We start from the raw sequence: 22,911 nt of genomic DNA, 5'->3' as shown, positions 1-22,911 counted from the left end.
GTAAATCATAGCTAGGTCTCCCTATGGCTCTTCTGTAGTGGCGGGACAGAGCCAGACTGAGTTTCTACTTAGCATCAAAGATCGTCACTTCCGCTAGGCTGGTAGGTAAATATCACATTTCATTCACGTGGGCGTGCGTTTCACAGGTATAAAGGAAATTGGATTCAATTCAAACGGGTACAAAGCACACCTGAAGTGAGAAACATTGAGTGTTTAATACTATCCTATGCTCAAGACTGCATTATAAACCTTTGTTTAACTGCCTTATACGTCCTTAGTTTATTCCGGGTTTTTCTTTCAGAAAAACTAAACTGATTGACCGTGTGGATACGGGTTAATAATTTCACCACCTGTCTTCCCGTGGGTGTCGTTGAAGTCTTCTGTGGGATATGGGTTAAATTGTGGAGTAGGCGAGTCTTTTTTGACGTGACAACGTCTAATAACTAAAGACTACAGGGCTGCATGCACGGAAAAGTTGACGTCATTGTCCCGTTCCGCAAGCGAATTCTCACGTCAAACAACCGTCCGTAAACCTTTTTTTTTATACTAAGTCAGTGGCAAACAATCATAACCAGCCTCGGGTTAACCCTCCATTCTCAGTGGCGCAAATGACCGTGGAGTGAGTGAAGTGAGGCACTGAAACTTGAACAGTTTCACGTGCTCAGTTCATGTAGCTTAGCGTGAATGAATAATCCATACTAATATTATAGAGGTAAATGGGAAAGTGTGAGAGTCTGTTTGTTTGTCCGTCTTTCACAGCAAAACGGAGCGACGAATTGACGTGATTTTTTAAGTGGAGATAGTTGAAGGGATGGAGAGTGACATTAGGCTACTTTTTGCCTCTTTGTAACGCGAGCGAAACCGCGGGCAAAAGCTAGTTTAATAATATTTTTATTTACTTCGTGTTCTTTCTCGCTCATTCAGATCTGGCGTACAAGGTATAATTATTTATAATTATTTTTCATTGCTTAATTAAGAAAATTTTAAAGCTTTTCTACAAGAAAGCAAGTATCTTGAACTGTTTTCATTTAGCTTTGGTAGGCTTGTTATTTTTAACTGTATCTAAAACAAAAACTACAGAACGGATTTTCATGCGGTTTTCACCAATAAATAAAATGATTCTGCGGAAAGGTTTTGGTATATAATTTGTTGAGATCTTGTTTGAATTGGTTGAAATATGTCAATTTTTGCTAATCAAGTCGGACAAAATTCTGCTGGCTGAGAGCTTTAATCGAAAACGCTGCCCAAACTGTTTGAGCTGTATCAAAACAATGTATCGCGAAATTGTGTATCTTTCATAGACATACGAAAAAGTCAGTAATAGCATATGTCTATCTTTTAAGGATAAATTACTATAACCATTTTTATGATAGCCCCGTGCGCAGCCGGGGCGGGCCGCTAGTAGGTATATGTTATGTATACAATGTGTACATTTTTGATAGATGCCTTTAATGTAGTGTATGTCATGCTTGTGTAAATTAGGTTTTAATATAAATGCAATATTGGAGTAATACACGGAAAGAAGCTCTGGTTGTGTTTGAATGCAAGTTGTCTTAAGATTATAGGTTTAAGAGGTTTATCTGTCACGAAGAGTTCAAAAATACTCCTGAAACTTAATCAAGTACTTACGTTGTAGGAGACTATTTAAATAATAAAAAAACCTCGAAAGCGATTTCCCGTGGAACGCACAATATTATTAAGTACAGTAGGTAGGTGCCTAAATACTCGAAGACAGAAAAAATAATGAAAGTTATAGTCTTCCTTAATTATAATAATAGGGAACTTGACTGTAGTTAAAATAAAATATTTTATACCATGCACGAAATAAAGCATCAGAATTATGAGATAAACATGGACATCAGTTATTTTTAAATCCAATTTCTATTTAATAAGCCAGGTAGAAATATATGTATAAAGTTACTGAGTTGACCGTGACGTCACTCAATTCAATGTCATATAAATTCCATATTAGCAATTATTTTCTCTTTTAATTAAATAAATTGTAATGCCTCGAATGATGTAAAAAAACCAAAAATTAATTTGTTTCCGGCCTAAATATAATATTTGATGATTTCAATGGAAAAATTCTATTTTTAGATTGAATTAAGTCTGTGCTTATTTTTAATTACATTGGACTTTTTCATAATACATTTTTTGTGTCAAAATCCAGTTGCTTATTTTACTTTAGCTGAGAGTGAACTTTAACAAAAAAAAAGTTAATGTGATAGTTTTGATAAATTATGTTTACTTTTTTCAATCCTAATAGGTACCATTTGTTTACTATTGTAGCCTATTCCTGTAGTTAGTAGGACCTATGGGGTTAACAAAAGACGAAAGTAATAAAAATGTATCAATGACACTTTAGAAGAAAATGAATTAGACACTTTTTCCTATTGAGAGAGAAAGAGCTAGGTAGTGATTCTGAGTATAACTGACCTAAAATTCACTAAAGATATCAAAATAAACAGATGGACATAAAAATAAACGCTCAAGTATGTAACCATACAAAATTCATTACAAGCTTTTATTCAACTTGCCTTGTTAGTACGTTAGTTTGGGTCAAAACGTAGAGGCTAAATTTGACCCACTTTCTGGTTTCAGATTGCGCTGAAATTTTGAACACATATGTAAATCACGTGACAATGCAATATTATGGTATCGTGGAGCTGATCTGATGATGGAGCAGAAAGGTGGTCATAGGAACTCTGTTATGAAACATCGTATCCCCATCGAGTAAGGGTTTTTTAGAAACGTCTCAGAGAGCAATAGATGACTGTTGAAAGAAAGGTAAAGTCGGCGATAAAAAATTGTGCCAAAAATTATTTTTTTTTTTGCAAAAAAAAAGCTTATTTTTGTATTAATCGGCTCTAAAGAAAGCGATTTGTTCCTTTCCCACTTCTCTTAGATCCGTATATTCTTTAAGAGTATATTATTATCTATTCTAGTAATTTATGATTATTACCTACTATCGTTATATCAGCCATTAAAACTTATACGATAGTTTTAAAAAGAAAACTGCCGAGAAGTATTCTTGTTTAAGACCGTATAAAGTGCTTGTGGTATGAAAGTTCTGTAATAACTGATAACATTAGATGATTAACGAAGTGTTTTATGACATGATCGGCATTTTGAAGCCAAACTGGTGGCTATAGAAAATGTCGGCTATTTTACACATTAAGAGTAAATTTAAAGTGTCAAGTAAAATTATTATTTTTTTTTGTATGGATAGGTAGACGTTTGACCACGATCACACCTGATGGTAAGTGATGATGCGGTCTACGGTGGAGCACGCTTACCTATGAGATACCTATTTACTCTTGCTTTAAAGAGACCTGGGTGGCTAGCCGAATGGCACAATCGCTCACGAAACGCTCACGAAACGAAGCGCTAGTAGATATCTATCTCTATCGCGCTTGCGTATTGGCGCGACAGAGCCAGCGGCGTATCGCTTTCGTTTGGCGTCGGAGAAATGCCATTCGGCTACGGGGCCTGGATTGTACTCGTGCGGAAACACAGACTTAGGCAGGGCATTCCACTCCTTGGCGGTTCGCAAAAGAAATGTTGAAGCGAAACGCTTAGTGCGTATTTTTGGAATACTGACCATGAAGCGATGCGATTAATTATAACCCCCTTATGGCCCTTATTCATAAACGTCCTGTAAAGTTATCAAGTCGATACAATTCGTTTGTCCATTTCTATCACACCAATACGTCGGAAAGGGACAAACGAACTTTATCGCCTTGATAACTTTAGAGGACGTTTATGAATAAGGGAGTTAAAGTATATTTAAGTACTTAGTCCAAAACTAAAATTGTGTAACTAACTAGATAAGTTCTTAATGACTCATAAAAAACTTGAAAATATTATTTTTATGGTTCTGCAAATATTTATTCGTAGGTACCGACAAAGTCAATTTCCAAATTAAGGACGGGATTTGGATGATAAATACTAAAAGGGAATGTTAAAAAAACACTAGTTCACTAAACGTACATTTCCAATACGCTTTTTGCATACTTCTTACAACAACAATTACGCTCTTTCAGAAAATAAGTACTGAAAAGTAACTTGTCAGCATAGTACTTATCTACAAAGGATTCAAAAAACAGCAAATAGGTACTTTTAATATTATGCATTAGGATTAGATTGTCAAGAGCTATACACAATGGCCGGTAAAAGCGGATGCATGTCGAGTTGCAAGCCTCGAGTGTGCTGTGCAAGTGCATTAAGTGAACTAATCTGTACGATGCAGTTTGAAATAAGTATTTCAAAATAAGCTTTTTTACAACATAATTGTAGGTACTTGTGAGATGTATACCTAGAAGATGACATTAAAAAATGTAAAATAAATTCATTGCAAACTTATAGTGAAACATTGGGGATTGAATTATTAACCAACCGTATAAATCTTTTCCGAAATTCCGTAGAATCAGTTTAATAAATGTCACGACAGATGTCGCTGTATCAAGAGGGGCAAATTCTACATCGCGCTAACGATAATTTTATTGGGAATGTATAATATAATGGATTGGGATTATTTTATTATTATGTGACTGATTGTATTGTTTTAATTATTTCATAATCCCGTTGTGTGCCGTTTTTTAAGGAATTAGGGGTAAATACAATACACCAACAACAAGTAAAAGAAAAACTTTTTCACCACACCAACATATTCCAAATAACTATAATTTTGGTTGCGTTTATTATCCCAGGAATCGAATCTCGATGTCTAATTTTCTATCAGTTCAACTGTAATAATTTATGGATTAAATTGATACAGTAATGTTTGGATACATTTATCGAATTGCATTCAAACTCGATATTTTCGCCAATTCGCCGAAGCCTAACAAAGTGCTTTCTCGTAAAACTATAGCACAGAGTGCATTTGCTACACATTCGTGAAACAGTATGTATTTATGTACGATATTCCATAACACGAGGCAAACAGAAGAAGCAGTGCCACTTCTCCATACACCGACATCGCACCTCAACTCAATCATCCGCCACAGTCACATGAGCGTTTTAAAAGCGTGATGAGAGCGTGCCCGCCAGCGCCGCGCCCCGCTCACGCTACGCTCTCAAAACGCTCACATACGGCGAAGGCTTTAATTCCATATAGCCAATATAGAAAATAACCCATGACATATACTACAACATCTCTACAACTATGTATATTTTAGATTGGTCCGTGTGAGGCGTGTGTTCGCTTTGCTAAAGTCTGCTCAATTTAAGTCCTATTTCCAGTCAAATGAGACCTGCAATATGTATATGAATTATACACAATCAGAGACCACACGTTACACTGGATATCCTAAACCGTGGCGAGCTCTAATAGACTAGTGCATAGAGTAAACAAGACCGTGTTATCCTAAGGAATTTGGCGGGAAATGTTGTTACAATGTAGTTTTATGGCCAGTGAGTGAATGGAAAACACGCGAACACGAGTAGAAGTGGTTTGACCAAATGTTTAAACTACATTTTACTTTTGAATTTGCAGTCGAATCTTTTATCACATTCAGTTAATAGACTGATCAGTACGCAACAGCGATTTTGCACTACAAAAATCACTATTTGTAGAAGAAAGAAAAGAAAAATATTCAGGAAGCTTTCAATGTTGCTTATAATATCTACTAGTAAGGTACAGCGGGGCAAATCTCGACTGGGAGGCAAATGTAACTGGTGCATTTTTTCCATATTTTACAATTTTTGCATTATTAATTAGAGTGTCCACCGGTTATATATGGTACGCGTGTTCAGTGGATACATGTAGACACATACACATAACATAACACATATAGTGTAATAATGGAGAAAATGGATTAGTTACAATTGCTCCCCAGTCGAAATTTGACCCGCTGTACCTTACACTTTTAACACTAACATATAACTATAAAACTCCCGTGAGACTCATACATTTTTAAAAATATTTTAAGCGGGTTACTCACGGGTTACTCAGCAGCCGCGCGCACCGAGCAAGCGCCCGCAGTATGCGTCGCGCTCTCGACACGTAAAGGCGGGGTCGCTACTTTTGAGAAAGGTCCCGAAATTGGACCGAAATATGTCGAACGCTATATCGACTTAATACGTGAGTAACCCGCATAAAATATTTTTAAATACTAAAATATAAGTGCGTTTTTATATTATCCGATCCTATATCGGATGTAGGACTGATATCCCATACATTACAGGCGCCATCTTGAATTGTTTTCATTGAAATCCTTCCGACATCCGATATCGGATCGGATAATGTGAAAACGGACTGTGTAAGGCCTGGGGGGCTATCGTGAAGTGCTAATTAAAGTCGTTCAGTTTAGGTTGAGAGAGAGGGACGGAGCTATGGAGCTTCGTCCCTTTCTCTCAACCTAAACTGAACGGCTTTAGCACTTCATGGTAGCCCCCCTGATTGGACGCTTGGTGCGGAGCATTCGGCGGAGCGGGAGAACATGCGTGCAATCTAAGCAGCGTCGACTCAGGACACTTGTATGAACTTCAATTGTTTGATATGCACGCTGCACGCCCCGCCCCGCTGCACGCCTAATATGAGCGTGCACTCAGGCCTAACACTAATGACTCAGCCACGACATTGGTCTAAGCGCGACAGCGGTGAGCGGCAGCCATACATTGGAGCGAGACACAGCGATGGGACTTTTCATTCGCACGTATGGCTGCCGCTCACCGCTGTCGCGCTTAGACCAATGTCGTGGCTGGGCCGTAAAGCATAAACATTATTGAGGTCTCACCCGTCAGTGCAAATGTCGGCAAGAGTCCTTTCAGGCAACTTAGACTTCAAGATAAGAATCGAAATATTTTCATAAATCGCTTGTCTTTGTAGTAGTTCCCTATATTGTTATATCTTCCTGAGTTCATATTCACATTTGCTCAAAACGATAGAAAAGCTAACCTCTTAGGTAAATGAGAGCCGATCCCTCGGATTAGCCTGATCTTTATTAAACAGTTTTTACTTCGCCACTAAATTCAATGATCATTCTGATTCAATCCTGTTAGGTAAAATCTAGTCAGAGTTATCAAGAAAAGAAGGCAAAGTAGGTAAAATAAAACTTTTGAAGACTTAAATATTTTCTGTTTCTGCCACCACCTTAAGTAAAAAAAAAATACCTCAGACGTTTAGCGGATGGCATTCTCCCAATGATCTCAGGGAAAGACTAACTAAAATATTATAACACGTAAGTTACATTTATTTGCATAATTACAAAAGAAACTAAGACTAAAAAAAGCTAGCTTAATATCTAATATCGCAATGCTGATACGATGTGCAAGGAAGTCGCCCGCTCTTCGGTCACCAGTTACCTCAACCAGACGCTTCGCGATTTCTACGAAAAGCTTGTTAGCACTGGGACCCCATGGACCTATCAACTCCAAAAGGCACAAAATGGTATTCGTTGCCAAGGCTCTGTATCTGACAACAACAATACCTATCTATTAGTAGTTACGCTTCATCTATCTTTCGATTAACGTGTTAAAAAACGTCAAAAACTTATTGTAGACACTATTAGTGCGACAGATCCAGTTGCGTCACCACGAAGCGTTACCAATTGGCATCTTGTCTACGCAGTTTGACGTTTAGGGTATGAGGTACTCCATCTAATCCATCAGTGACTGATTGATTGGCGCGCACCTGCTCACGAGCTGCAGTTTTTGCCGTTTGATCGATTGTTGCCTAATTTGAGTCGATGTTTTCTTTGGAGTTTCTCGGTATGCTATTTTTGGCATTGTTTGAAAGTTTACCTGGGTTTGGGTATAGAGATATCAAGGTCTCCGTTTCGGCCGGGGCACATGCTTTCACGTGTCCGGATGTCGTCTTTTGCAGTTCGAATTTTTAACAGATTTTCGTCAGAACAGGAGACCTAACTAAATATGTAGGTATACCTAATATAACATACATAAAATCAAGCCAGTTTCCTACAAAGGGGTAGGCAGAGCACATAAAACTATTCTAGTTTCAGTGCCACTCTTGGCAAATAAGGGCTTGCAAGTAAACGAAAATTAAGGCGCAATTTAACCCGTATCCTATAGTCGACTTCTACAACACCCCCGGGCCGAGAAGAAAGGAGGTAGTTCAAAAGTATTTACCCGTCAACACGCGGGCACCTAATATAAGTCGGTGTTTTTAATATTTTGAATAAATATCATATTTTACAAACTGTCAAACTTATTAGTTATTATTAGTAAATCTGGCTTAAATTATCTACAGTGTTTAAAAGATTGTCGTGTTTCTTAATTAGAAAGGGCGATAATTGAATTAAAATAAACAAAATAGCTAGAACCGTTTATACTAGATTTATCATGTGCCGAGAAAAATGTCTAACAAGATTTTCAAATTAACACAAATTAAATTCGGGCACGAAGAGTAAAACTGTTTCAAAGTCAAAGTAAGTGAAGTCTGTAGTCAAAGTAAGTGTGTTGTTATGATAAAGTCTGTAGATCTAGTAAATATACTTTAGTCCTAGCCTACAAAAAAAAATACTTCTTTAATAGTTTAAAATTCACACATAACATATTTTTATAAATAGGGTCAACCGGTGTAAGATGTCCCTATGGGGCAACTACTCCTGCTTTAGGGCACAACTACGCGACAAGGTTATTCCATGGTGACCGCACTTTCCCAGTCAAGGATAGGAAAAACTTATTATCACGATAAACCCCTTTTTCCATGCTGTAAAGTATGCAGTGTGCACGTGGGAACGCTTTTCCCATATAACTACGAAAAAAGCATATATTTTCCATGAAAATGCGATATGTAGGACTTTCGACAAGACGACAGTCGTTTATTTTATTGAAAAAGTTATTTAATTTTTTATTAACATCGTAAATCATATTTAAAAAAACACTAACAATAAAACTTACAAAGCTCTCTGATAACCAGAAGCATCTATGAGACAAAGTAAAAATATACTGAGATTGCATACCTCAGCAATTCCCGAAGTCCCGAATAGTTTGTACATTTGGATCACTTCTCCGATTTTGATAAAAATTGGTAGGCTGATAGAGTCCATGATGCTGAGCAAGATCCACTAGGTTTCCCAAAATGTCCTAGGCCGTTTGTATGAAACTTTCCTTTTTTGTTACCGAAAATGTATAGAAATCTGGTAACAAAAAAGGAAGGTTTTGCTAGACTGAAGGTACTGCCTAGGACATTTTGGGAAACCTAGTGTATCTTGCTCAGCATCATGGACTCTATTAGCCTACCAATTTTTATCAAAATCGGAGACGTGATCCAAATGTACAAACTTTTCGGGAATTGCTCACCTACACAATCACTGAGTTTACTATCAGCTGAGCCCTTGGACCAAGTTGCGCATATGTGACGTTATCCGGGTAAAGGGACCTTATTGTTGATGGCGCTTACGTCCCGCGGCGTCGTATTTGTATACGAACATCGCTCATAACGCCTTACGCGCCATCGACAATTAGTTCCCTTTACCCAGATAACGTCACATGATGACTTTGTGCCTTGCGCTGCAAGATACAGCTGCGTTTTTTACTCCCAGCACTTATACAGTTTAAGCATCCCACAAGTAGAAATTTGCTTTACTTATAGACTAAAGTTAGATTTCTAAGCTGTTGTGTCCTAAAAACGCCAGTGGTCGCTTACACTATGGATATTTCATTTCGTTTCATTTCATTTCACGTCAACGTTGGCGTCTGGACTTCGTAACAGACATTTGTCGCTGAGGTCAGATGTAACATTATAGTATAATAGTACATTACGATACAAGTGCGAAAAAAAGGAAGTTCGAAACGAGTGGCGATAAATTATAACACGACCGAAAGGAGTGTTTTAAATACTAGTTACGAATTTCCTTTTTGCACGTGTATCGTACGACGTTTTTCAGTACAGATGACCCTCCGAAGTCTCGACCTGGCATATAATGAACCACTTCTCGCACTAGTGCATAAAAAACACCATCTGTACTGAAATAGTTATTTATGTGGCTGGTGCATAATGAGTAGATAAAATTTATTTATTTATTACACATTGCTTTTACACATTGGTTAAAACTTTAGAGTAGATTAAAGAATCGGTTACCGATATCGGAAAAAATTACGATGCACTAGCAGATACAGATTTCTTAATATAGAGCATTGGCTTATCGCTCCTAAGCATGTTATGGAGAACTCATGATATGGGTGTCAATAAAAATAAATAAGAGACTTATAATATAAAAGCCAAGTTATTTGACTTATACTTTCAATTGGCCATGGCGTTTTCTCGAAAATATTGGTAATTCGGTCGTTCTAGTTAGAATCTTTAATGGGAATCTCATTATCCTATCGCAACGTATAATGCATCAACTGCTTAGTTTTATATATTATGCTGTAAGTTATAGTTTACGTACGTCCAGTTTCGTTTCGCTAGTTCACCCGGCCTCGCAAGTGGATCGCTCATTAACCCAACAACAAAACTATAACAGCATACGAAACAGGCGCTACAAGCAAATTACTACCTTAGTTTCTTTGTCTGATAGTCTTTAATAAGTTGCTTTAAAGAAGGAGTTAAGACGTTTAAGTTTGACTATGTCCATTTGCACATTGTTACTGGCTAGAAAAAAAAGAAATGGTTTAAGTACTGGCAGTTGACACGACACGTTTATTAAGTAAAAACAATTGGTGAGAGTATTACGAGTAGGCCTCAATAGTTATAGTATTTGTTTTACAATGGGGCAAAGTTGTTGTTTAACCGTACCTACGTAGGTAGCCAGCATCAAAATTAAAGTAGCCGATCAAACAACGGACCAAAAGTATCCGACTTTTTTATAGGAAACAGGTAGGTAAATCGTTTGACCACAATCTCACCGATAGAAAGTACCGATGCAGTCTAGGATGAAGCATCCATACTAATATTATAAATGGGAAAGTGTGTCTGTTGGTTTGTCCGTCTTTCACGGCAAAACGGAGAAACGAATTGACGTGATTTTTTGTGGAGATAGTTGAAAGGATGGAGAGTGACATAGGCTACATTTTGTCTCTTTCCAATCCCCCACTTCCCTAAAAATGGGGGTGTACGTTTGTATGGAGCATTCCGCAATTTTCGAATTGAACGCGAGCGAAGCCGCGGGCAAAAGCTAGTATTTATCAAAAAGTAAAAAAAAATTTATATTAAAGGCAACACCCGCACCATTTTTGCAAGTATTTAACGTTAGCAGACGTTTCTGCTTAATAAAAAAATTAAAAAATGTCTGTTTACTCTTAACTGAAATAGGTCCAAATTATAGTGGGCTGGAATCAGACCGACTGGAATGGAGTTCCACTCCTTAGCCTCTGTCTACATATCCTAAATAACTTTTCAAAATATAGATAGTACCCGTACAGTTTTGTTTTTAATAAAAATTATGTTTATGTTATGTTTATGTTTAGTTCGTGGTCACAAATGTCAAAGTATTTCTACCAGGCCGGTGACAGAGTGGTCTAGGCATCTGCCACAAATATAGAAAAAATGGCCCCGTAGCCGAATGGCATTTCTGTGACGAGAAACGAAATCGAAACGCCGCAGAAAGGAGTGGTCTAGGCATCTGCCACAAATATAAAGAAAACTGGTTCGATTTCAGTCCTTAATCGTGGAGGCTTCGGTTACTCATAAACGTACTACTTTTTTCAGAATCATTTTATTTTGGTCCCAAAAAACCTATTTGATGAAATAAGATCAACATAAGTCACTTTTCGCCAGCCAAAGTTTTAAGTCCCAATCAGATTTCTGAAGGTCTCGAATAGTATGAGCAACGTTGGACGATTTAAGTAGGATAATCCTATACTTTTGTTACGATTTTCAAGTACTTAATCTCGTACAGAAGAAACGACGATAATTACTAAAACGTATGATATCCAAGCTTATAACCTAAAGATTAAGTTTACTTAGTCACGTGCAACTTAGTGTTTGAAAAAATAATAGCATAATATTTACCACTGAAATAATAAAGGACAAAAAAGACTCGTAAGAAAAAAAGTAAAATTGTCGTTGGAAAATTGACATCGCATGAGCTATAACAAGATGAAATCTTGATCGTACCCTAAAATTATTTGTCCACCACTTTTGCCTATCGCAATTTTGAACCTGACATTTGATCTTTAGTTATAATTATAGATTATAAGTTAACTCGAAATAAAGGAAATATTGTAGGAACCCACAGGCGGCTTTTTTGCCGGAGAATATTTGCTTGGCAGTTCAACTTACACTAGTATTTAAAATGTTATAGAACTTCAAAACTCAGCGCTGGTAGCCTAGCGGTAAGTACGTGCGACTTTCGTTCCGGAGGTCGCAGGTTCGAACCCCGGCTCGCACCAATGAGTTTTTCAAAATGTATGTCCGAAATGTCATTTGATATTTCCCAGTCGCTTTTCGGTGAAGGAAAACATCGTGAGGAAACCGGACTAATTCCAATAAGGTCTAATTAATTACCCTTTGGGTTGGAAGGTCAGATGGCAGTCGCTTTCGTAAAACTGAATCAGTCTCTTGATCTCTGTCTAAGATAAATATAAAATATAAAACGGAACGCCCTTGTCTTAGTTTTATAACAAAGGGTGACCATGCGTTACGTGGGGGACTATTATAGAACGAGGGTGACAATGCCTTGTCTCGACACGTTATCGAGAATGTCTCGTTATGGGCAGAATAGTAGGACATCGCTTCGAGTATGCGGTTTACGAGTATAAATAAGGACTACAAAATAAATGGTAGTTTGAATATTAACGTTGCAAAATATTACCTACATATGAATTCTTCAAAAAATTTTCAGTCCAATGGACATTTAATTCGATATTCTTCTATATGATATATAATTAAATAAGAAACATATATGATAATTATATAAGAAAAATTAAGATTTTCAAGACAAAAAGTAATTACTGATAGATAGTTTAGGATATGTATGAATTAAAATTATTCCAGAATCAGGTTTACTTTTACAGTTTGACCGAGAACATAACCAACCATCACCCTCGATCTTCCACTGGAATCACCTGGACAAAATGAACACTAACAATAGACCTCGTTTGCAGGTTTACTCTTCTCTTAACCGTCCAATAAACCCTTTATCGTCACGCAACAGTTCGCCGATTTTACAACCTCTCTGATTAAAGTTATAAGTGGAACCGGACTGGCCGATTCTGTAAAAAAATAAAAAAACAACAAATAAAAAAAATTTCATAAATAATTTCTCGCTATGCTCGCGGTGAAATATTGGAATCTTTCGTTATCAATATGGACGTGCGGTTAAACAACAACTTTGCCCCCTTGCATAATATTTTTTTCAGTACAGATGGTGTTTTTTTTACGCACTAGTGCGAGAAGTGGTTCATTATATGCCAGGTCAAAACTTCGGAGGCTCATCTGTACTGAAAAACGTCGTACGATACACGTGCGATAAGGAAATTCGGAACTCGTGTCGATTTAAAACACTCTTTTCGGTCGTGTTTTAATCTATCGCCACTCGTTTCGAACTTCCTTTTTTACGCACTTGTATCGTACTATTACAGTACCTTTGGTGTTTTTTACGCATTAGTGCGAGATGTGGTTCATTATATGTCAGATCGAAACTTCGGAGGTCCATCTGTACTGAAAAACGTCGAACTATACACGTGCGAAAAGGAAATTCGGTCGTGTTTTATTTTAATTTACTGCCACTCGTTTCGAATTTCCTTTTTGACGCACTTGTGTCGTAATGTCGTCAAATCATTGGCAAGCGATGTTTTAAATAGTATGCTAATTTAGCCTAAGATTGTAAATCATAAGTCAAGAAGAACATCTCTGTTCATACAAAAACGCCATTATTTCCGAAATATCTAATAAAAGAAATATATATTTCGGAATGTGACGCTAATAGCCCAATAATAGCGATTCCTGTGACGTAAGAGAGTCGCTCTATAACATTCTCGAGACGCTCTGTGCTTTGTAGTAATAGACGTAAATTCGGGGTATAAGGGTATTCATATTATAGTTATAGTATGTGCTTATTATTGTGCCAGAACTTACATCTTATAAAGTATGTGTATATCCAGATAATCCACAGTGGCCCGTTTCTCGAAAGGTACAAGCCTTGTATTACAAGTGTGTTTCCATGACAACCCATACGTTTTGACAGTTCGCGCACTTGTAATACAAGGTTTGTACCTTTCGAGAAACGGGCTCCAGGCAGGCAAGCATGGTCGCGTGATAAACGATAAAACGCCAGGCCGTCCTTTTCGCACTATTTGTAAGTGCAATAGTGACCCACCGTTACGATAAAGTTTATCGAACTAGTGTCCTACGCCCGCAGACTTTTTCACACTTTTTAGAAAAACTTTACTTGATGGAGTAAACTTGATGTTTGTAATCTAGTCCGGACGTAGTTTAAGGTCCTAAAACATGTCTTATGAGTTGGTTATGTTTTTCTAGTTGAAGGTCTGGGTAAAATAGTACATTACGTACATTAAAGTTGGAAACGCGTGGCGATAAATTAAAACACAACCGAAGGGAGTGTTTTAAATTGACACGAGTTCCGACTTTCATTTTCGCACGTATATCGTACGACGTTTTTCAGTACAGGGCACGTAGCCGAATGGCACAAACGCTACGCTCACGAAACGAAACGCTCGTTAATATCTATCTCTATCGCTCTTGCGTATTGGCGCGACAGAGCCAGACTACATTTCGCGGCGATTCGTTTTCGTATCGCGTCGCAGAAATGCTATTCCTGCTATTCCCAGACCCTTTAGCACAACTTGCCTTGTCGCGCGCGAGTCCATACATCAAGCGCGACTTCAAGTATGGACTCGCGCGCGACAAGGCAGGTTGTGCTAGAGGGGCAGATGGCCCTCCGAAGTTTCGACCTAACAAGAAATTAACCACTTCTCGCACTAGTGCGTAAAAAAACACCATTTATACTGATAAAAAAATAATCATTTACACAATATGTGTTCGTGAATTTTATTCCACTCAATACACTTCGCGTACCTTCATTTTTCCTGTCGCGTAATACGAAGCTGTATTTCGTTCATGATTTTAACAAATTAACAAAATATTAAGCTCAGCGATTCCGTGAAATTCCAATTTAAATCATAAATCAGTGTACATTTCCACGTGGACCAAACGCGATAATTAGTATTACTTATCAGTCACGGCCCAATGCGGGCGATGGCAAACATAGTATAATAACGGTTTATCTATGTACCCAGTTTGTCTAGTTGAGCTAGTACATAACCGAAATAGAACGAAAAGTTCTGTAGTCTGTTTCCCTAACCGGAGCTAAAGTCCGGTGTGGCAGAAAACATGAAACTTGGCATGTATAATACTAGTATAGCTTATAGGTTTATAAGAAAAAATTGAAGTAGAAACATGCCGAGATGTCAATGTTTCCCCTCTTTCCCCTCATTTTTTATATCCCTATACAAGTTACTATCCAAGGAGGGTTTGGGTTGCCGACGACTCAAAGGACAATAGACGGAACAAATTAGTTCCGTAGGTCCTTCCGTCGCCAGCGTTCCCACTTATGCGTCGCGTGTCTCGGGGCGCGCAAAGGGCGTCCGCGCCACACCTGAGTGCACCCTCGTTGAGCTCGGCAAGCGGCGCGGCGCGCCCCGCCGCCGCCACGCCACCTCTTACGTCTCACCAAAATATCTGAGGAGACGTTTTTTGAATACAACACTATGAGTTGCTGTCAGGAATACAACACTATGAGTTGTTGTGAAACGGGAATCAAAGTGACTACATACATATGTTTAGGTATTCTATTCGATCGTTCATTTGTGTCAATCAGCAAAGGGAAAACGAATTGAGTTGGGCCTAATTCTTGCGTTGATTTTTAACCCCCGACGCAAAAACGAGTGTTATAAGCTTCACGTGTCTGTTTCTCTGTTTGTCAGTCTGTCTGATTGTCTGTTTTTGTGTGTGTGTCTGTTTTTGGCAACGTAGCTTCCGAACGGATAATCCGATTTAGATTTATTTTTTTTTAATGATAGCTGAATTAGTCGGGAATTTTCTAAGCCATGTGTCATGAAAATCGGTCTACTAGGTCGGGGTTTTTTTCAAAATTTTAATTTTGTGGTTAGGTTACATTACCGTTATTGTAACATATAGACCTGTGACGGAGCAAGAAAACAAATGTCTTCTAAATTACATTCTTCCTAAGAGAAAAAAGTATTCAAAGAAAGCAATGTCACTCTATGACTAGTGACATTAAATTTGCCGGGACATTCGGACATGTCTGTTTCTATCAGCCCCTTTGTCCAATGAGACGAGAAGATTTCGAATTGGTATCAATATTTTATAGAATATTCTTAAAGTTATTTCTTTTTGATATAAATATAAGAAAAACTTAAAAAATACTTAATTTTTAACTTCTGATTAGCAGAAACGTCTGCAATCGATGCCACTAGGCTTAGAATAAATTTAAAAGTGGAAAATGTCTGCCTTGGGTTAGACTTGAACTCCAGATCCAGAGGCCGTGAGTTCAAGTCTCACCCAAGGCAGACATTTTCCACTTTTAAATTTAAAAAATACTGCTACGCAATTACGCCTGCCGGCGTATCATGCTTCTAATTTTATCACTTATCCACGTGGATAAGACGTCTGTCACGCTTTAGCAAGTATGTCAGTGTGAGAGTGACAGATGTCTTATCCACGTGGATAAGTGATAAAATTGGAAGCATGGTAGGCCGGCTGGTCCATTAATACGAGTAAATACCGTAACTATTAATATGCAATAAGCAACAATATCACAATACCTAATATACCTGCCTGCCTGTTGTTTATCTCTGTAATAAAATTTATTGTAATGTGTGTGTTCCTATGTACATTTCTGAGGCTGTGCAATAAAGTGGATTTGTATTGTTTGTAGTCCTCCAAGACTATGCAGGTACAAGGTCCCAAGATTTTTAATAAACTACCCAAAGATATTACCTGTATAGAATCTTTAATTCTACTAATATAACCATGTAATAATGATGTAAATAAATTTTGACGTGTAATATGTAACAATATTTTAAATAAATGAGTATGAGTATGAGTACCTATTAATGATAGAAATAAAAGCACTTATTGTCGAATGTGTAAATATAAAATGGCTAGTTACCAAAGTGAATGCATACAATTCTTCCTACTATTACTGACTTTTCCTTTAACTTCACCACAAAATTACGTAAGCTGTTCACAAAGGAATCCAAGGAGCTACAAGTAAAAAAGTACCTTAATTTGGCGTAAGCTGGGTATCCAAAGTTTTTCCGCTTGGTCGATTTGGTGGGCAAACTGTGTTGTGAAGTTCTTTGGACCAGCATTAGTTGACCCCTATAAGTTACAAGAACTGATTGTAGTAAGTGAATTATATTAAATTGACTTATATTGACCGGGATATAGACCGTGATTACCTTTTTGATTTTTGTCGAGCTCCCGATATTTCGACGCAGTTGCATGCATCATGATCACGGAAAACTGACGAAGGCGGGTGGATGTTAAAATTGCATAGACAGCGCGCGATCTACCCTCCTTCGCGCGCGTCGGCTGCGTTCACTTTCAGCGTTACCACTGGTCGCATTCACACTCGATGGTCTGTCCAAACACACTACACTCACAGTGTCACTACGTTTGTTCAATTCTGACGATGCATGCAACTGCGTCGAAATATCAGGAGCTCGACAAAAATCAAAACCGGCCAAGAGCGTGTCGGGCCACGCTCAGTGTAGGGTTCCGTAGTTTTCCGTATTTTTCTCAAAAACTACGGAACCTATCAAGTTCAAAACAATTTTCCTAGAGAGTCTTTATAAAGTTCTACTTTTGTGATTTTTTTCATATTTTTTAAAAATATGGTTCAAAAGTTAGAGGGGGGGACGCACTTTTTTTTCCTTTAGGAGCGATTATTTCCGAAAATATTAATATTATCAAAAAACGATCTTAGTAAACCCTTATTTATTTTTAAATACCTATCCAACAATATATCACACGTTGGGGTTGGAATGAAAAAAAATATCATCCCCCACTTTACATGTAGGGGGGGTACCCTAATAAAACATTTTTTTCCATTTTTTATTTTTGCACTTTGTCGGCGTGATTGATATACATATTGGTACTAAATTTCAGCTTTCTAGTGCTAACGGTTACTGAGATTATCCGCGGACGGACGGACGGACGGACGGACGGACGGACGGACGGACGGATAGACAGACATGGCGAAACTAAAAGGTAATCACGGTCTATATCCCGGTCAATATAAGTCTAATGAAAATAACCGTGAATCATTCAAAACTCTTATATTAAATTGGATCTTTCAATCGATTATCAAGCGGTCGGTATCGGTAAGCAATTAGAATGATGTCACAGGAATACAGACTACCACCTACTACAGACTTCACTTTTTGTTGTTGTCATTTTATTGACGGAATTAGTATTAGTTGAGGTAGTTTACGCTAATAAATTAAGAATTTTTCAGATCATAATATATGGAATTTTCAGCCGGTAAGTGTATAGGTGAAAAACTTAAGAAAGTCACCTGTTGTACATACAACATCACTCACACATGTGAGTGACGTGTTCGAATCGTTTTGTTTGTGTTACTTATTTTAAATATGTGTTCTCTATTCGAACACATCACTCACACATACAACAGGTGACTTTCTTAAGTTTTTCACCTTTAGTCTTTTTTTTATGTTACCGCATCAAAACGGAAATTTTGTCTGAAATTGCTATATTACGCACGGAAAACATCAAAGACTCAAAATGTTTATTTGAGTTGTATGAACCATTCTTTACCGAAAACACCCTTGCAGTGTGTGGTCGTATCAGTGGCGGCTGGTGAAAATTTCTGCTATATTGGGCTTACATTAGGTGCTTTACTAGTAATCAATTTTAGGAAAGCTGGTGGGAATCGGCTTGTACGGACCAGCCGCTGCTGGGTCGTATAATATATGCTCCATGAGCTCCATCTATCCAATATGTCTATGCAGGAAAATTATTGCGATCATTCAAGTTTCGTAGCACTTGTTAGTGGTTCCGAACTTGCTCAAAATTTCCCCTGAGGGGACGCAATTCCACATTCAAATGTTAAAGTCTATGCAGATTTGAATTTAGAAGACGTCGTTGAAGAGCTGTTGATGGCTATAATGGGTGATATCTAGCGGGTTAGGAGTCTAAATTGCTATAATTAGTGTTAAAAAGACATTACTTAAACTGGCCCAGGGCTGCGGTTAATTTTAAGACGTGCTTAAATTATATACCTCACCATTTTAAATATTTTTACACTTTCTATTCACAAATATTTTTACTAAAAACAAATTTTAATTTCGTTTCATCTATGTACATACTCGTACAATGACTCGTACAGTGATTTTATGTTACGCCGTGGCTTGCGTGGGCGACGGTCGCGCGATGGTCGCGCGACGGCGATGCGACGCATACGAAATCAAACCTTATCGATAAGGAAATATGAGACGCGACGGCGACGGTCGCGCGACGGTCGCACGACCGTCGCCCACGCAAGACACGGTGTTAGAGTTTGGCCCAAAATACCTCTCAACTTTTTTCTTCATCATGTATAATTTTTCTTTTTTTAGATGTACTTTGACACGTAGAGACTCTATACATCTCTAACATCTCTTATTAATCATAGTAGCTTTGTACTTTGTATCATTTATTGAAATTAATTTCCATATAGTAGGTACCTAGTCTGTTAATATTTTTTTTTTGATGAATACTTTTGATTCTTAAGACCCCTTACTCCTTAGAGCGCTCATCAATTTCACGAAACGGCCATCGATAGATGGCGTTGGCGCTCGGTACGCGAGCACCGGCAACTCAACGCGCGTTTCAACGCAGACACGAATAATCTTGATAGTTTTGAATTAAATTGCTAATAACATAATTTTCAATTTTATATGGGCTCTTTATTTAATTTCATATTCATGGTATGGTAGTAGTAAATAAGGTATATGAATGTAGTAAAAGTATAGTATTAGTCTACATGTACATATATAAATTCAGGTTTCCTAATTGATTGATTCAACAACCAACACCGCTGAGCCGAAACTACGAAAGCTAGAAAGTCGAAATTTATATAGATTGCATTAACAAAATTTCGAAGAGATAAGAATCGATTATGAAAATTTACACCCCTAGTAGAGGGAAAAAGGGGGTGAAAGTTTGTAGCGGGATCAATTTGTTTTTTTTTTTATTAGGACAATTTTAGTTAGGAACTTGAAATTAGAGAATAGTTTAATAGTGATTTCTGTTTTTTAGGGTTCCGTAGTCAACTAGGAACTCTTATAGTTTCGCCATGTCTGTCTGTCCATCCGTCCGTCCGTCCGTCCGTCCGTCCGTCCGTCCGCGGATAATCTCAGTAACCGTAAGCACTAGAAAGCTGAAATTTAGTAACAATATGTATATCAATCACGTCAACAAAGTGCAAAAATAAAAAATAGAAAAAAATGTTTTATTAGGGTACCCCCCCCCCCCTACATGTAAAGTGGAGCTGATTTTTTTTTTCATTCCAACCCCAACGTGTGATATATTTTTGGATAGGTATTTAAAAATGAATAAGGGTTTACTAAGATCGTTTTTTGATAATATTAATATTTTCGGAAATTATCACAGTTATAGTGACTTTCATATTTTTATAAGAACAGCATGCACTTACGTCCAGAACAGTGACATTTGGTGCATTGGAACTGCTCATGATGTGTCACTTTTTAACCGTCGCCTCAAATCTGAGAGATTTGAGGCGAGGTTCTCAATTCGTCTCTATGTTTATTTTTTTTTTCATTTTATGTTTGTTCCTCGATATCTCCGTTGTTACTGGACCGATTAAAAAAAAAAAAAATTGAATGTATATGAATACAGATAAAAAAAAAGTAGTAGATAAAAAAAAATATCTGCCCCCTCTTTACATGTAGGGGTACCCTAATAAAACATTTATTATTATTAACGACCTTCCACATATTTATAATGAGCCCAAACATGATGGGGTTATGATGAGGAGAATAGCAGTTCTGTTGACCACCTCCTGACTCCATCATGAGAACTTGGACCTCGTCTAGTTTGATGGTGCTCGTCAGCCCAAATCTAATGAGCCCGAACATGATGGGGTTATGATGAGGAGAATAGCAGTTCTGTTGGCCACCTCCTGACTCCATCATGAGACCCTGGACCTCATCTAGTTCGATGGTGCTCGTCAGCCCAAATCTAATGAGCCCAAACATGATGGGGTTATGATGAGGAGAATAGCAGTTCTGTTGACCACCTCCTGACTCCATCATGAGAACTTGGACCTCGTCTAGTTCGATGGTGCTCGTCAGCCCAAATCTAATGAGCCCGAACATGATGGGGTTATGATGAGGAGAATAGCAGTTCTGTTGGCCACCTCCTGACTCCATCATGAGACCCTGGACCTCATCTAGTTCGATGGTGCTCGTCAGCCCAAATCTAATGAGCCCAAACATGATGGGGTTATGATGAGGAGAATAGCAGTTCTGTTGACCACCTCCTGACTCCATCATGAGACCTTGGACCTCATCTAGTTCGATGGTGCTCGTCAGCCCAAATCTAATGAGCCCGAACATGATGGGGTTATGATGAGGAGAATAGCAGTTCTGTTGGCCACCTCCTGACCCCGTCATGAGACCTTGGACCTCATCTAGTTCGATGGTGCTCGTCAGCCCAAATCTAATGAGCCCAAACATGATGGGGTTATGATGAGGAGAATAGCAGCAGTTCTGTTGACCACCTCCTGACTCCATCATGAGACCCTGAACCTCATCTAGTTCGATAGTGCTCGTCAGCCCAAATCTAATGAGCCCAAACATGATGGGGTTATGATGAGGAGAATAGCAGTCTGTTGACCACCTCCTGACTCCATCATGAGACCTTGGACCTCATCTAGTTCGATGGTGCTCGTCAGCACAAATCTAATGAGCCCGAACATGATGGGGTTATGATGAGGAGAATAGCAGTTCTGTTGGCCACCTCCTGACCCCGTCATGAGACCTTGGACCTCATCTAGTTCGATGGTGCTCGTCAGCCCAAATCTAATGAGCCCAAACATGATGGGGTTATGATGAGGAGAATAGCAGTTCTGTTGACCACCTCCTGACTCCATCATGAGACCTTGGACCTCATCTAGATCGATGGTGCTCATCAGCCCAAATCTAATGAGCCCAAACATGGTGGAGTTATGATAAGTAGAATAGCAGTTCTGTTGAACATCTTCTGCCTGACTCCATCATCATGAGAACCAGAACCTCATCCTGGTCCCAAAATATAATAATAATTCAAACTCTCAACAAACTTCACGTATAACTTAAAATCCAAAATCATATGAAAAGCATGTCGAATGCTAAAATTGCATAAGGTGTAAAAAGGATCAAGATTTGTTTAGTCGCAGTTTACGGCACTTCTCGGAACTATCGCGCTGCTTACGAAAGCCAGGTGCGCCGGACGATCAAACGCAGGTCCGTTGTCTTCGAGCGCTCGGCGCAGACTGAGCGGGCTCGCGTTAGCACAGTGTCTTTTATTCGAATTTTAGGTGTTTTAAAAACATATCTATCGACAGAAAGGTATGTCTTATATGTATGATTTTTTCTTATAGGTCAATAAGAAGTTCTAGTTTAGGATAATATTATTTAAGAGTTACAAAAAATGCAGGAATCGCAGGAAAAATACATAATGTAAACCTCTTTTTATCGAAAAAATGGGGAGGATACGGAAGGTTATTTATCCACCATTTCAAGTAAATCTTAAAATGTCAAAGTATTAGCTACCTCGTACAGGATATAACAAATAGGATTGTGATCATTTATTACCCCAAATAACATTTTTAACAGCACAATCACGATTCTAAACGAGCTATTCCACTACGAAATTTGAAAACGTCTTCCGAAAAAACTGATTTTTCGGAAGTATAAAAAGACATATTTTAAAGTAGTACCAATTGACTTTCTAGC

The 22,911-nt window shown here is 38.1% G+C and overlaps 1 protein-coding gene across 2 annotated transcripts in view; it reads left to right on the top strand.

The window, feature by feature from the left end:
- The window catches only part of LOC125229452 (diuretic hormone class 2), a 146,311-nt gene that overhangs the window by 47,081 nt on the left and 76,319 nt on the right, over positions 1 to 22,911 (top strand). The window lies entirely within an intron of this gene.

This window comes from Leguminivora glycinivorella, chromosome 9 (genome assembly GCF_023078275.1).
Source record: "Leguminivora glycinivorella isolate SPB_JAAS2020 chromosome 9, LegGlyc_1.1, whole genome shotgun sequence".
In the NCBI taxonomy this organism is placed as follows: domain Eukaryota; kingdom Metazoa; phylum Arthropoda; class Insecta; order Lepidoptera; family Tortricidae; genus Leguminivora; species Leguminivora glycinivorella.
Note: the sequence above shows the minus strand (reverse complement) of the source record. Positions and strands in the feature narration are given on the sequence as shown.